Here is a 14417-nt window from a genome sequence, read left to right on the forward strand (position 1 = left end):
CACTAAAAAGAATTTAAGGAGAAAGCCAACAGAAGAAACAATGAGGTACCTTGGAATTGCAAGTTTGGCTTTGCTTAATGGACTAAGCAGCAGCGCAGAGAGGATGATGGCGCTAATAGGGGCACAGGCGAGAAGGGCTGCTAAAGTCACAACCAAGCGCCAAGAAATGAAATCACACACCATCCCCCCCCAAGGTCAGCGAGCCCATAAGGATGTAGCTTTGCGTTGCTCAACACCCGCTCATTACAGAAGCAAAACCTCGAGGTCTTCTCACTCCTTCAGGAGGATCACCTCGACATTCTAGGGGTCACGGAAACGTGGCTGGAAGAGTCCTCAACCCCGCATTTGGTCGCATCTCTGCCAACTAATTTCACGGCTATCCATCACAACAGACCGGGTTGCACGAAAGGGGGGGTTGCCTTCCTCTACAACCGTGTATTTAAGACAGAAACTCTCTGCTCAGAAAGCTTTGAGGGTGCTGATGTACTAGGGATTAAGTTCTGTTCCGCCACATACTGTTTTGTAATACTACTAGTCTACCGCCCACCACGCACGCCAACCGGTCTCGCTATCAAGGACTGCTGGTGATGGGGGATTTCAATTTCCATTGGGAGAAAACTCCAAAGGACAGTCACGCAAAACAGCTGGAAGAGTCTCTGAAACCTCTAGAACTCTGCCAAAGGGTGGTTTGGTCTAAGTATCAGAAGGGTCATACACTGGACTTGATCTGGTCATCCCTCCCACTGACCAGCCCGATTGTTATCTCCCCCTGCTTCTGGTCGGACCATTATCTAATCCAGGGCTGACTCTCCCTTCTCTGTCGATTGGTAATCCCTCCGACAAAGTTTAACCGCATCGCTGCGGCCGTTATTTTTCCCCTACGCTGCTTTATTATTTTTCCCCTACGACCACCGTGGCTGATGACGAGCTGAGCTCGTCATCAGCATCGAAGGGGTTAAAGTTCTGCGAAGAACTGATAGCCACTCTACGAAACCCACGTCCATTAATGCCACCCAAGGTTGACTTAGAGGCTGATAGCTTCATCTTATCGCTAAGACTTATCGCTAAGACTGCCATCGATGAAGTAGCACCAGCATACAGGGTCAGTGTGAGAGAGCCTGGTGTAAAGCGTATAAATCTAATGCTCGGGCAATTCATTTATCAATGTTCGCCTCCTAGAAGCAGACCATCATATAACAGAAGGCTGAATTTTATGAGACTAGGATTGCAGCTGCCATCACTCCCCAGAAAGAAACCTTCAAAGTCCTGAATGAGCTAAGGAAAGAGAAGGGGCAAAAACCCTCCTTTAGTCAGGATGACTTTACTAAGAAAATAAGGGATCTTCTGACGGTAATTTAATTCACCGCACTCCGACCTTCCCCTGACCCACAGGCCCCACCCTTCCACCCCCAACAATTTTCAATCCCCTAACCACCCTGCCATTACTCACTAAGGATTCCCTGGCAATCATGTCTGGGCGGGTGAAATCTGGCTCACCAGCAGACCTCTGCCCACCCAAGATTTTCAAGATGGCCCTACCTGGAATCGATGACGAGGTGCTCTCCCTCCTTAATCTCTCCCTAGAAACAGGGATAATCCCGGCTAATCTTAAGGAGGCCTGTGTTATTCTGCTCCATCAAGAAACCGGGCGCTGACACTAAGATTCTGAAAAACTTTAGGTCGATCTCACAGTTGCCCTTCTTAGCCAAAGTACTTGAACAGCATGTTCTTCCATACCTCGCCATCTAGAAGACAATCATCTCCTAGAATCTAATCAGGCCGGCCCATCACAGCACGGCAAGGAACTGGTCATGCTTTCCGTGGTGGATGAACTGAGACTCAGGGCAGACAAAAAAAATGCCCTGTGCCCTGGTGCTGTTGGACCTTTCCGTGTCATTTGACACGGCCAATCATGCCCAACTATTGTCGCAGATGGCGGATCTAGGTATTCAGGGCACAGCCCTTGCACAGACCTCTTTTCTAAAAAAACAATCTCAGAGTATTCAGCTAGCTGATTTGGTATCTAATCCAGGTACTCTCTCATGCGGAGTGTCCCAGGGCTCAGCATTATCACCCCTTCTCTCTAATGCCTATTTGCAGCCCCTGATCACCACACTGAATCCGATGGAGTGACGGATTTAAAATTACGCCGAGGACACCCAAATTGACAGCTCACCAACGGCACACCTAAGAATGCAAAACATCCTAAAATTTATTGTCAACTGGATGTCGGCTAACTCACTATAGATAAACCCCGAAAAAAAAACGGAGGTACTGGAGGTCACCTCAGTCTCCAGCCCATGAAATGATCTCTTCTGGCCAAAAGAACTTGGGCCTCTTCCAGAACCGGCCGTGGCCCTGAAAAGCCTGATAATCAAAATCGATGCCAAGCTATCCATGACACAACAAGTCTCGGCAGTCTTAGGAACCTGTGTTGGCCTCCTGAGACAACTGCGGAAACTGTCCCCACTCCTTACCTTTGCCACGCTCAGACAGGCGGTTTCAGCAATGATACTGTCACGTCTGGATTATGGCAACTCTCTTTACTCTGGCCTCCCACAACAACTGTTGGCCAGACTACAAGTCGTCATGAATGACGCGGCCAGATTAATTTTCAAAAAACAAAGATGAGAACATGCTACACCTCTACTACGCAAGCTTCATTGGTTCCCAATCAGGCAGAGAATTATGTTCAATGGTCTCTGCATCACACATAAAATCCTGTACGGCCAAGCTCCAAGATACATCAAGGTCCGCATAGCCACCTATGTTCCCAGCAGAGCACTACGGTCAGTAGAGGCCACTCTCCTGGTCTTCCCCCATTTCAATCTGTCCTCCATGGGTGGTCAAGCATTCTCAACATCTATCCCTCAGGTCTTTCCATAGCCTCCCGGTAAAACTATGCAAGGAAATGAATCTGTGCTCTTCCTGGAAGCATGGGCATGATTTAAGCAGCCTTCCCCCCTTCTCCACCTAGTTTGGGTTCTCCCTCTGATAGCGCTTAGAGACCTTTGGGTGATACCATGCACTACAAATCAAAATTACAATTACAAATTACAAATTACACTTACAGGTGGGCTGGAGTTAGAAGAGTACAGTGTCCCCTGGACTCCCTGTGACCACATATCTTAGCAGCCAAAGGCAAGTGCACTGAAAAGAAACACAACGGTATGAATCAGCCTTGTATCTGAGCATTTAAAAATGAACTGACTGTCCCACTGACAGCTAGAAGGGCTTGGGAATCACAGGGATGTCAGCAGAGCTATCTGTAAACCTCTTGCCTTTAATTTCCCAACAATAGAGGCAATTACAATATAATGGTAAATGTGTTCATGTTGATTGTGCACTCACTGACATAAAGCAGGGCTCTAGCACATGCTGGACTTTGATGGATATAGGTCTCATGACAAATTTAGGACCACACATCCCAGAATGCTGGGCGATGCTGAATAATAAGTCAGATGTGATTTAGGACATCTGCGGTGCTCCTTGCCTGCTACGGCGTATCTGGCAGTTGGACACAGTCACTGAAAAGATGCTCTGAGCTACACATGGAAATGTGAGCTGCAAGTTAGGAACCAGACTGGTACAGAGATGCTCCTGCTAGGTAAGTATGTAAAGCTTACCACATATCTGAAATACAACACTGACTGGAGGTAGGTAGGGGTGCTTCAGCCCTATGTAACTTGTGATGCATGCAGGCTGGTTAAGCCAATGCAATCACTTGGGTGTTCAGGCTCTCTTGAGGCTTAATCCCTATCTCAGCATTACTGGCTGGTAACTGTCTTCACCTACTAAACATCTTATCCCTGCAATCAATAGTCCACCCAAATCCGAATGTTGACAGTCTTTAGCAATGTGCGACAACCTTTTATTAGGGGTGGGCACTGGTAAATGGTTGGTGGAGTTTTTTCCGAACTCCACTCGCCACACAGGACACAGTTTGGGCAAAACTCCCCCACCCTGCTCGACAACCTTGCCATCATCGCCAACCTTGGACTCAAGCAACGGATGAACACCCCCACCCACTACACCGGCCACACGCTGGATCCCATCTTCTCCGCGAGCAACTAAGCATGGGTGAAATTTGCGAATTTGCGCAAAATCCAATTCGCAATCTGCAAAATCCACGAATTCCTGTGAATTTGCGGATTTTTGTTTTTTTGCGTGTTCGCGGGGTTTTCTGCATGTTTGCGGAGCTTTTTTGCGTGTTCGCGGGCCGCTTGCATGGCGAAGTTACCCATGCAGTCGTGTATGGGCACAGCACCCTCTGGTTCACCACTGCCACCCTCGGGTTCATCACTGCCACTCTCTGGTTCACCACTGTCACCCTCTGGTTCACACCTGCCACCCTCTGGTTCACCCCCGCCACCCTCTGGTTTACCACTGCCACCCTCAGGTTCAGCACTGCCACTCTCTGGTTCATCATTGCCACCCTCTGGTTCCCCACTGCCACCCTCTGGTTCACACCTGCCACCCTCTGCTTCACCCCTGCCACCCTCTGGTTTACCACTGCCACCCTCTGGTTCAACACTGCCACTCTCTGGTTCACCCCTGACACCCTCCGGTTCAGCACTGTCACCCTCTGGTTCACCACTGCCACCCTCTGGTTCACAAATGCCACCCTCTGGTTCACCCCTGCCACCCTCTGATTCACCACTGCCACCCTCTGGTTCAGCATTGCCACTCTCTGGTTCACCACTGCCACCCTCTGGTTCACCACTGCCACCCTCTGGTTCACCCCTACCACCCTCTGATTCACCACTGCCGCCTTCTGGTTCATCACAGCACCCTCTGGTTCACACCTGCCACCCTCTGGTTCAGCACTGTCACCCTCTGGTTCACCATTGCTGCCCTCTGGTTCACCACTGCCACCCTCTGGTTCACACCTGCCACCCTCTGGTTCACCCCTGCCACCCTCTGGTTTACCACTGCCACCCTCTGGTTCAGCACTGCCACTCTCTGGTTCACCCCTGACACCCTCTGGTTCAGCACTGTCACTCTCTGGTTCACCACTGCCACCCTCTAGTTCACAACTGCCACCCTCTGGTTTATCACAGCACCTCTGGTTCACCACTGCCACCTTCTGGTTAACCACTGTCACACTCTGGTTCAGCACTGCCACCATCTGGTTCACCCATGCCACCCTCTGGTTCAACACTGCCATCCTCTGGTTCACCCCTGCCATCATCTGGTTCATTACTGCCACCCTCTGGATCAGCACTGCCACCCTTTGGTTCAGCACTGTCACCCTCTAGTTCACCCTGCTACCCTCTGGTTTATCACTGTCACCCTCTGGTTCATCACTGCCACCCTCTGGTTCACCACTGCCACCCTCTACTCAGACCTTTTGTGACGCAGTGGCAGCACAAAAGATGCGCCATGGTCCTGGGTATTAACAACGTGACAATCCTGAGAGATGCGTCATGTTGTAAAGCCCTGCGCCATCAGGAGAAGTTCCGGCGCAGGGGAGGGCGTTCCTGCACAGGAACGCCTGCTAAAAGTGGCTGAGTGAAATCTACAAGATTTCACTCAGTCACTTTTAGGCCAATGCTGCGTCAAAACCCTGCGCCTGCTTGAAGGAGGCGCAAGTCGTGATGCAGCATTGGGGAGATAGGGCCCCCCAGAGCATTGCTGGAGCTGCGTTGCAAGCGCGACGCAGCTCCAGCAATGCGCTGCTTTTACAGCACAGATACGTGACGCATCTGTGCCGTTTTTGCCACATGGTGCACCGCATTGTAAATGCGGCGCACCATGGGTTGGGGAGCTGCGTCGCACAATAACTGGCGCATCCCTGGGGATGCACCAGTTATTGTAAATCTGCCCCTATACATTTAGCCAACGAGGGAGCACTTACTGATTAGACAGTAGAAAGTACTCCATTTGAGTAGAGGTATTGCACAAAAAGATGGCATCTTCATGGACAAACACGCAGGGTGGGATTCATTCTGCCCACTGTTAGACTCGTTTTTTGTGCCCTTCTGTCCTCTGTTAGACTCGTTTTCCCCTTGTTTTTCTGCCCTTCTGCCCTCTGTTAGACTTGTTTATCCCTTGTTTTTCTGACCTTCTGCCCCTGTTAGACTCATTTTTGTGCCCTTCTGCCGTCTGTTAGACTTGTTTTTGTGCCTTTCTGCCCCGTTAGACTAGTTTTTTGTGCCCTTCTGCCCTCTGTTAGACTCGTTTTTCCCTTGTTTTTCTGCCCTTCTGTCCTTTGTTAGACTGTTTCTTTGTGCCCTTCTGCCCTCTGTTATACTCGTTTTTCCCTTGTTTTTCTGTCCTTCTGCCCTTTGTTAGACTGCTTTTTTGTGCCTTTCTGCCCTCTGCATCACCACATCATCACTCAGCGCTACTCCAGCATCACTCAGCACCACCACATTATCACTCAGCACCACCACACGACCACTCAGCACCACCACAGCACCACTCAGCACTACCACAGCACCTCTCAGTGCAACCACAGCATCACTCAGCACCACCACAGCATCACTCAGAACTGCCACATTATCACTCAGCACCACCACAGCACCACTCAGCACCACCACAGCATCACTCAGAACCACCACAGTATCACTCAGCACCACCACAGCACCACTCAGCACCACCACAGCACCACTCAGCACCACCACAACATCACTCAGTACCACAGCAGCATCACTCAGCACCACCAGAGCACCAATAAGCACCACCACAGCACCACTCAGTGCCACCACAGCATCACTCAGCACCACCACAGCATCACTCAGCACCACCACATTAACACTCAGTACTACCACAGAACCACTCAGCACCACCATAGCATCAGTCATCACTACCACAGCACCACTCAGCACTACCACAACACCTCTCAGTGCAACCACAGCATCACTCAGCACCACTACAGCATCACTCAGCACTGCCATATTATCACTCAGCACCACCACAGCACCACTCAGCACCACCACAGCATCACTCACACCACCACAGCATCACTCAGCACCTCCACAGCACCACTCAGCACCACCACAGCACCACTCAGCACCACCACAGCATCACTCAGCACCACCACAGCATCACTCAGCACCACCACAGCACCAATCAGGACCACCACATCACCACTCAGCGCCACCACAGCATCACTTAGCACCACCACAGCATCACTCAGCACCACCACAGCATCAATCAGCACCACCACAGCACACTCAACACCATCCCAGCATCACTCAGCACCATCCCAGTATCACTCAGCACCACCACAGCACCACTCAGCTTCACCAAAGCAGCACTCAGCACCACCACAGCACCAATCAGCGCCCCCCCAGCATCAATCTGCACAACCATTCAACAACAACTGGTTCAAATATGTTCTCTCACTGTTTCAAACTTTATTACAAATGTCACAAAAAGATATTAATATTTCACTTCTGTTCTTGGATTTTCGTCACAATAAAATACACTGAACATAATCTTCACAAAAGTTATTTACAAAAGTTTAAGCTATTGCCATTATAAATTAAATTAGCTATTTTCAAAAGCAACACATATATAAAAAAAATGTCATTTACAAGACCAATAGCTCAAACTTTCCTAATGCGAGGCCTATTGCATTGCAAATGCTTGTTTTTATATCTGTCAGTGCTTCCTGTTGAGGTTTAATTTTCGTGACAGGTGCCCCATTGCCTACTTGTAACTATTCTCTGACCCTGCTTCAAGGGTCAGAGCAGGGTCAGAGAATAGTTGCAAGTAGGCAACGAGGCGCCAGGAAGCACTTACAGGTCTTACAGCAGCAGGTGCCCAAGTTTAAGTTAATTTCTTTGTAACCCTTTTGTAAAAGGTTACAAAAAATTAGCTTCAACTTTTTCACCTGCTGCTGTAACCCTGTAAGTGCTTTGCTGAAAATTCGTCCCCGCTGATGCGCGGATTTTACCGCAATTTTGCGAGATTCGCCGATTGCGAAATCGCGGAACATCTGCAAATTCCGCAAGCGGAACGAATTTTCAGCCCATGCTTACGAGCAACCATGTCTCCACAGGACTACACTGGACCGACCACAGCTGCATCCACTTCACCTTCATGAAGACTATATCCCACTACCACACACCACAGATCCCCCGCAGATGCTGGAGCAAAGTCACCACAGACCAGCTAACCACATCACTGAGCCAGAACCCACCAGCCAACAACTATGACACCAACGACGCAGCCCACAATCTCGCACAGTGGATCACCAACTGTACCGACAACCTTGCTTCACCTGGCTACTCGCTCAACAACCCGGCCACTCAATTTATCTTTTATGTAGTTGTGATTGCAAGGAGAGAAATATGTAGAAAGTGGAAGTCGGTGGCCCCTCCAAAATTCGCAGAGTGCTTGAGAAATATCATGATAATAAGTCATTCGGACATGATGTGAGGTGGTGAAACTGCTAGCAAAGTGTGGTCAGCTTTAAGAGCATGGGTCATAAGATAATCAAAGTCCAATGATTATGCCGGAGGCTATTGGGCTGGTCCTCCCAGGTAACATCTCGAAGGGGAAGTTGGACTAAGAAATAGCCTGCCTCCGGGCGATCTCTGTATGCTGTGTACATTGGGTTGGCAGAATCGAAGAAAAAATTAAATGTGTAAGTGGCGCGGAGTGATCCCACTTAGAGGTTACATCTACTGGCGGCATATATTAGAACAAAAAAAACAAAAAAAAAACCTTGCTCCACTGAAGAACCCCCCAGGCAAGTCCAGCAACAGGAAAACCACATGGTTCACCGATGCCCTGTAAGACTCAAAGAAATCTTGCCCTACTCTAGAAAAAAAGTGGCGCCACGAAAAGACAACAGAAAACATGACAGCCCTCAAGAACGCCACTCGTGAACACCACCAGCTGATCCGCACCACCAAAAGGACATTGTTCAAAGAGCGGCTGGACAACAACACCCACAACAGCAAGGAACTCTTCAACATCGTAAAAGAGCTCTCCAACCCCACTGCCAGCAACAACGACATCACACCATCGCAAGACCTCTGCAACTCCCTCGTCATGTTCTTCTACCGCAAGATCACAGATATACAAGACAGCTTTTACACCCAGAATCTGCCTCCAGTCACCAAACCAACAACCCCCACCACCACCCTCGGCATCTGGTCCCCCATCCGCACAGAAGACACCACCCACGTCATGAACACCATCCACTCTGGCTCTCCCTCTAACCCATGCCCCCATCACATCTACCACAAAGTCAACATCATCATCGCACCTCAGCTCCGGAACATCATAAACAAATCCTTTGCGTCAGCCACCTTCCCAGAGAGCTGGAAGCACGCAGAGATCAACGCCCTCCTGAAAAAACCAACAGCAGACCCTAAAGACCTCAGGAACTTCCGCCCCATCTCTCTTCTTCCCTTCGCGGCAAAAGTCATCGAGAAGGCTGTCAATAAACAGCTGACTACATTCCTTGAGGCAAACAACTCACTCTACCCATCCCAGTCCAGATTTCGAGGCAACCACAGCACCGAGACTGTCCTCATCGCAGCCATCAATGACATCAGGACCCTGATGGACAAGGGGAGACAACCGCTCTCATCCTCCTAGACCTCTCAGCCGGCTTTGATACCGTCTGCCACCACATCCTAAAAACCTGCGTCAACAACACTGGGATCCAAGGAAAAGCCCTGGACTGGATCACCTCGTCCTCTCCAACAGAACCCAGAGAGTCCGCCTTCCGCCATTCCGCTCTGCGGCCACCAAGATCATTTGCGGCATACCCTAAGGCTCCTCGCTCAGCCCAACCCTCTTCAATATATACATGAGCCCCCTCGCCACCATCGCAAGAAAACACAACCTCAATATCATCCCCTATGCGACGACATCCAGCTGATACTCTCCCTCACCAAAGACCCAGCCACCGCCAAAACCAACCTTCAGGAAGGAAGGAAAGATGTAGCAGAATGGATGAAGCTCAGTCGGCTGAAACTGAACTCAGACAAGACGGAGGTCCTCGTCCTCGGACAAAGGCCATCCACCTGGGACAACTCCTGGTGGCCCACAGCGCTAGGTACCGCACCAAAACCCACGGACCATGCACGCAACCTGGGATTCATCCTGGACTCCTCGCTCACGATGACCAAACAAGTCAACGTCATCTCATCCTCATGCTTCAACACCCTGTGCCTGCTCCGAAAGATCTTCCAGTGGATCCCCAATGAAACTAGAAAGACGGTCACCAAGGCCCTCGTCACCAGCCGACTGGACTACGGGAACGCCCTTTACGCAGGAAGCACAGCCAAACTTCAGAAACTTCTTCAGCACATACAGGACGCCTCCACATGACTCATCCTTGACATCCCTTGCCACAGCCACATATCTGCCCACCTGAGCATGCACTGGCTACCCATCAGCAAGAGAATCACGTTCAGGCTCCTCACCCATGCACACAAAGCACTCCACGACATGGGCCCCAAACACCTCAACAACCGCCTCTCATTCTACACTCCTACCCGCCAGCTCAGCTCCGCCAGCCTCGCCCTCGCCACCGTCCCACGGATTCACAGAACCACCACAGGTGGAAGATCATTCTCATACCTGGCCACCAAGACATGGAACTCCTTCCCCGCACACCTATGACTGACCCAGGTCAATCTCGCCTTCAGGAAACACCACAAGAGATGGCTATTCGAGCAGTAGCGCCCCCCCTTCAGCGCATTGAGACCCTTGCGGGTGCGTAGCGCACTTTATAAAAGTATTGATTGATTGATTGAACTCCACCAGAGGAGTGAAGTTTGCCACCCACCCCTAGTTAGTGTACCTTAGTTGATGTATAGTGCTCTGTTCTGAATGTTATGTTGTGACCTGTTTTTGGTTCACTGCTCGGTTATGTTGCTTTTGGTTTGCTGTGCTATATTCTCCTCTTTTCTGCTACATTTAAATTAATAGGGAGCACTTCCTTGTACTGTGCTTAATTTGAGCCGGTTTTCACAGGTGGGGCCCAACCACACGTGTATGGACCAATGTTGATTTTTAATCATGAGTTTGACCCAACCCAAGAAAGAGGCACTGAAGTGAAAGTCAGAGAAAGAGTAGCCAAGGGAGGAAGCAGTGAGGAAAAGGAACCTACTGGGTCATGACAGAGTGGCAAGAAAAGCAATATGAATGAAAGAGGGCTAAACAGAAAAAAAGACTAAACAGCCTTGATTTTCAGCAACCCAACATTCGACTGCAGTGCTGGCATTGTTCTTATAATATTTGGGTATAAACATTTATTCTTTCACAGCACTACGTTATTAAAATAGTGCTGCAACAACACCATTTTGGACAACAATCAGCCCAAAACTCTTCCTTAAATGTGCACTTGCAGTGCTCAAGTCATGTGATATGACCCTGGATATCAACTCCTAAAAAAGGCTCCATTTTAGACCCAGCCACACATGGCTACATGGTGTGAAACTGAATATGGAAGGAATGCCACATCCTGGCACACTTCTAAAAGTGGCTTACTGAACATTTAGGGGCATATTTATAAGTGAGGTTGCGTCGCTCTTACGCATCTGATTTTTGAAGCCACCCAAGGCCACCGTACTTGGCCTTGGCTGGCTTCATAAATCTAGAGTAAATTAACACGGTGCAAATTGCTGCGTTGCTTCACTCTGCCACAGGGGTGCATTCCTTGGTGGTTGCATATGTGTTCCTATGAAACATCTTTGGATTTTGACACATTACCAGATTTATCAGAAGTGGTACACCTGGAATGCGCCAAATGCGACACCTTCCCAGGTGAGGCAGAACAAAGATGAATATATTTATTTTGTCTCCTTTTGAGCTCTTTCTATGTGTGCAACATTCTGCAGCACACATATAAGGAGACAAATGCCCCAGGAGATTATTTTTTGCCATGAAGGTGCCCCTTCCAGCACCAAAACTATCTTCCTTACAATGCAGGCAGTCTTGATTCATACTGCAAGGGTGGCTGTACTGGCGTGAGGTGCCCAAAACTGTACCAGCACAGGGACACAAGGAAGGGAAGCAGTGTGCAATGTAGCCATAAGGTAAGCATAATTTCATTACTGTTGGCCATTAATGTTAGGTATCTACATGAATGTCATGGATTTTTCCTTACACTCAACTGAGCTCTCCTCTGGTCTGCAATCCTCCTCAGGGAATGAACTTCTAGACCCAAGTGACAACCACTATTTCTTGAAAGTACAAGTGAGTGTTTCTTCTCAGTGAGGGAGTTTTAGTCACACCTGCATAATAGCAGTGTTAGCTGCTCAGGGAGATAGGGGGATCCAATGTGTCATCAGGTGCCCTGAAACTTGTAATTATTTTCCCTTCATAAGATGCTTGCACTTGTACCTGAGAGTCATGTCACCAGAGGTTCATTCTGGGGTTTTTGTGTACCTGTACAGCCAGAGGCGACATTAGGCATATCTTGGAAGTTAGGCTGTAAGTCAGGACTGAGTGGGCGTGCATGCTCCCTTGGCCATTTCAGCCATTCTGACACTACTGCCTAGCAAACCTCCTACATCCTACTCGGAGAGGCTTCTGGAGGACTTCCAGCTCTAGTTCACCCCAATAAATGGAGCTCCACAGGTACTTGTTCATCACTTTCAGCATTTACACTTTGAAGACACTGGTGAGATCTACCTGCATTCTGCAGTCTTGGGAGCAGAAATCCATCTCCACACCTGGACAGCTTCTCCTGGGGGTCATCACCAAAGTGTACTCTGGAGTGACACTGAGTGAGGTCAGCTTCAAAAAGAGACAAGAAGAAGCCACCTGTAACAGGTAAGGAGAGAGTGGAGATGTGTATCTGTCTTCTTGGGCTATTCCCCAACCTGAGTCGAGGTAGTTGTCTTTCCACTCTTGCCAGGTTAAGACCAGGATTTAGCCATGTGAATGGAGTTTTATGTCTATCCTCTCAGACAAGTCCCCTGGCAGGGGTAAGAACAGGATATGCATATCGGAGTATGGGTGTATATCTATCCTCCAGGTTGACATTCTGTTGGGATAAGAATAGGATCTGCCCTGTGAGTCATGGTGCTTGCCTCTCCTCTATTTACAGTCTCCCCAGAGTTAAGCATAGGATCTACCCTGACTGTCATATACCAGACTTCAATGGTGTTTGTCCTTTATTGTACTCAAGCCATCTGAGGAACAGAAGTGTCAAAGTACAGCTCCACGTAACTATGTATCTTGAACTCAGTCTGCTTCCTGATGCTTCGTCCTAGCAACATGTGAACAACAATTGGAGGTACATTGTGTGGCACATTTATCATTATTTTCAGGAAAAGCAACATAACAAGACACTTGGCTGTGCTGAGCAGTGTGAAAGGATGAGGGCAGAAATACGCTATATCTATCAATATATGGCCCATTTATGCTCTCTCCTTGCACTGGCACACAAACTGCTGCTTAGCGCCAATGCTGCCCCCTTGCTCCATGGTGCAAGCATGCCTGCATTACAGGCAGGGTTGTTTTTTTGCCTGAAGAGATCCCTTCCGGCACAAAAACATTCCTCTACGGCTTGTTCTCTTTCTACGTGTGGTGAAATAGAGGTATTTCTCTTCGCTACACCTCCCCCAGGAAAGTGAAACATTCTGACGCATTCCAAGGATCACCACTCATGGTGAATCTGTAAATGCTTCAAACTTTATGACTGAATGTGAAGGAAAACACATGCTACATCCATGAAATGCTGCCCTGGAGCAGAGTAATGTGAGGCTGCCACTTGGGCCGCCTTTAGTTACTCCAGATTAACCAAGCCACGGGGGACCCAACAAGGTAACTTTTCATGGCTTGGTAAATCTCATATGTTTTGCGGCACCGTGCACTCCTTTGCGTGGTGCGAGGGTGAAGTGAAATCCTTTCTGAAGGTGCCCCACAGTCTTTTTTATTATTCCCCTTCTCTATGAAAAAGCTCTTACAATTAAAGAAAGCTCCTTTTTCACCCTTTTTGTGCTTCAAGTGCATTGCATTTACCTCTGGCACAGACATATACAGAGAGAAGCTGGGAAAAGAAATAGAAACAGGACCAATGGGGGATGTGAAATAGCACTTCAGGTAATATCTTATAAGTTGAAGTTAGTGACTGTTAGAAATTAGGTTTATCATTGGCATAGGTATGCACCCGGTCCAAACCGGGACCACAACCCTAAGCAGGGTATGTCACGAACGCACCATAGGTTCACTGGTGCTCACCAGCGAGTAGCATTGCAGAGAGCAGTCGGTCTTAGCTTAAGAGATAAGATTTCTTTTATTTATTTAGGAAACACTTTAAACAGCAAAACAGTGAAAACACCACACAAAAAGATACCATACCATGTTAGGAAAATAAAGGTTCATTTAATAAATAAAACAAGACCAAAAAGACAAAGCTCCAATACGTAGATGTCAAGATATGAATATTTAAAGAATAAAGTCAAAATAAGGCCTAGAAGAAATAAGGACTTTAAAAA

The sequence above is a fragment of the Lissotriton vulgaris genome, unplaced genomic scaffold (assembly GCF_964263255.1).
Source record: "Lissotriton vulgaris unplaced genomic scaffold, aLisVul1.2 SCAFFOLD_2271, whole genome shotgun sequence".
NCBI classification, from domain to species: Eukaryota; Metazoa; Chordata; class Amphibia; order Caudata; family Salamandridae; genus Lissotriton; species Lissotriton vulgaris.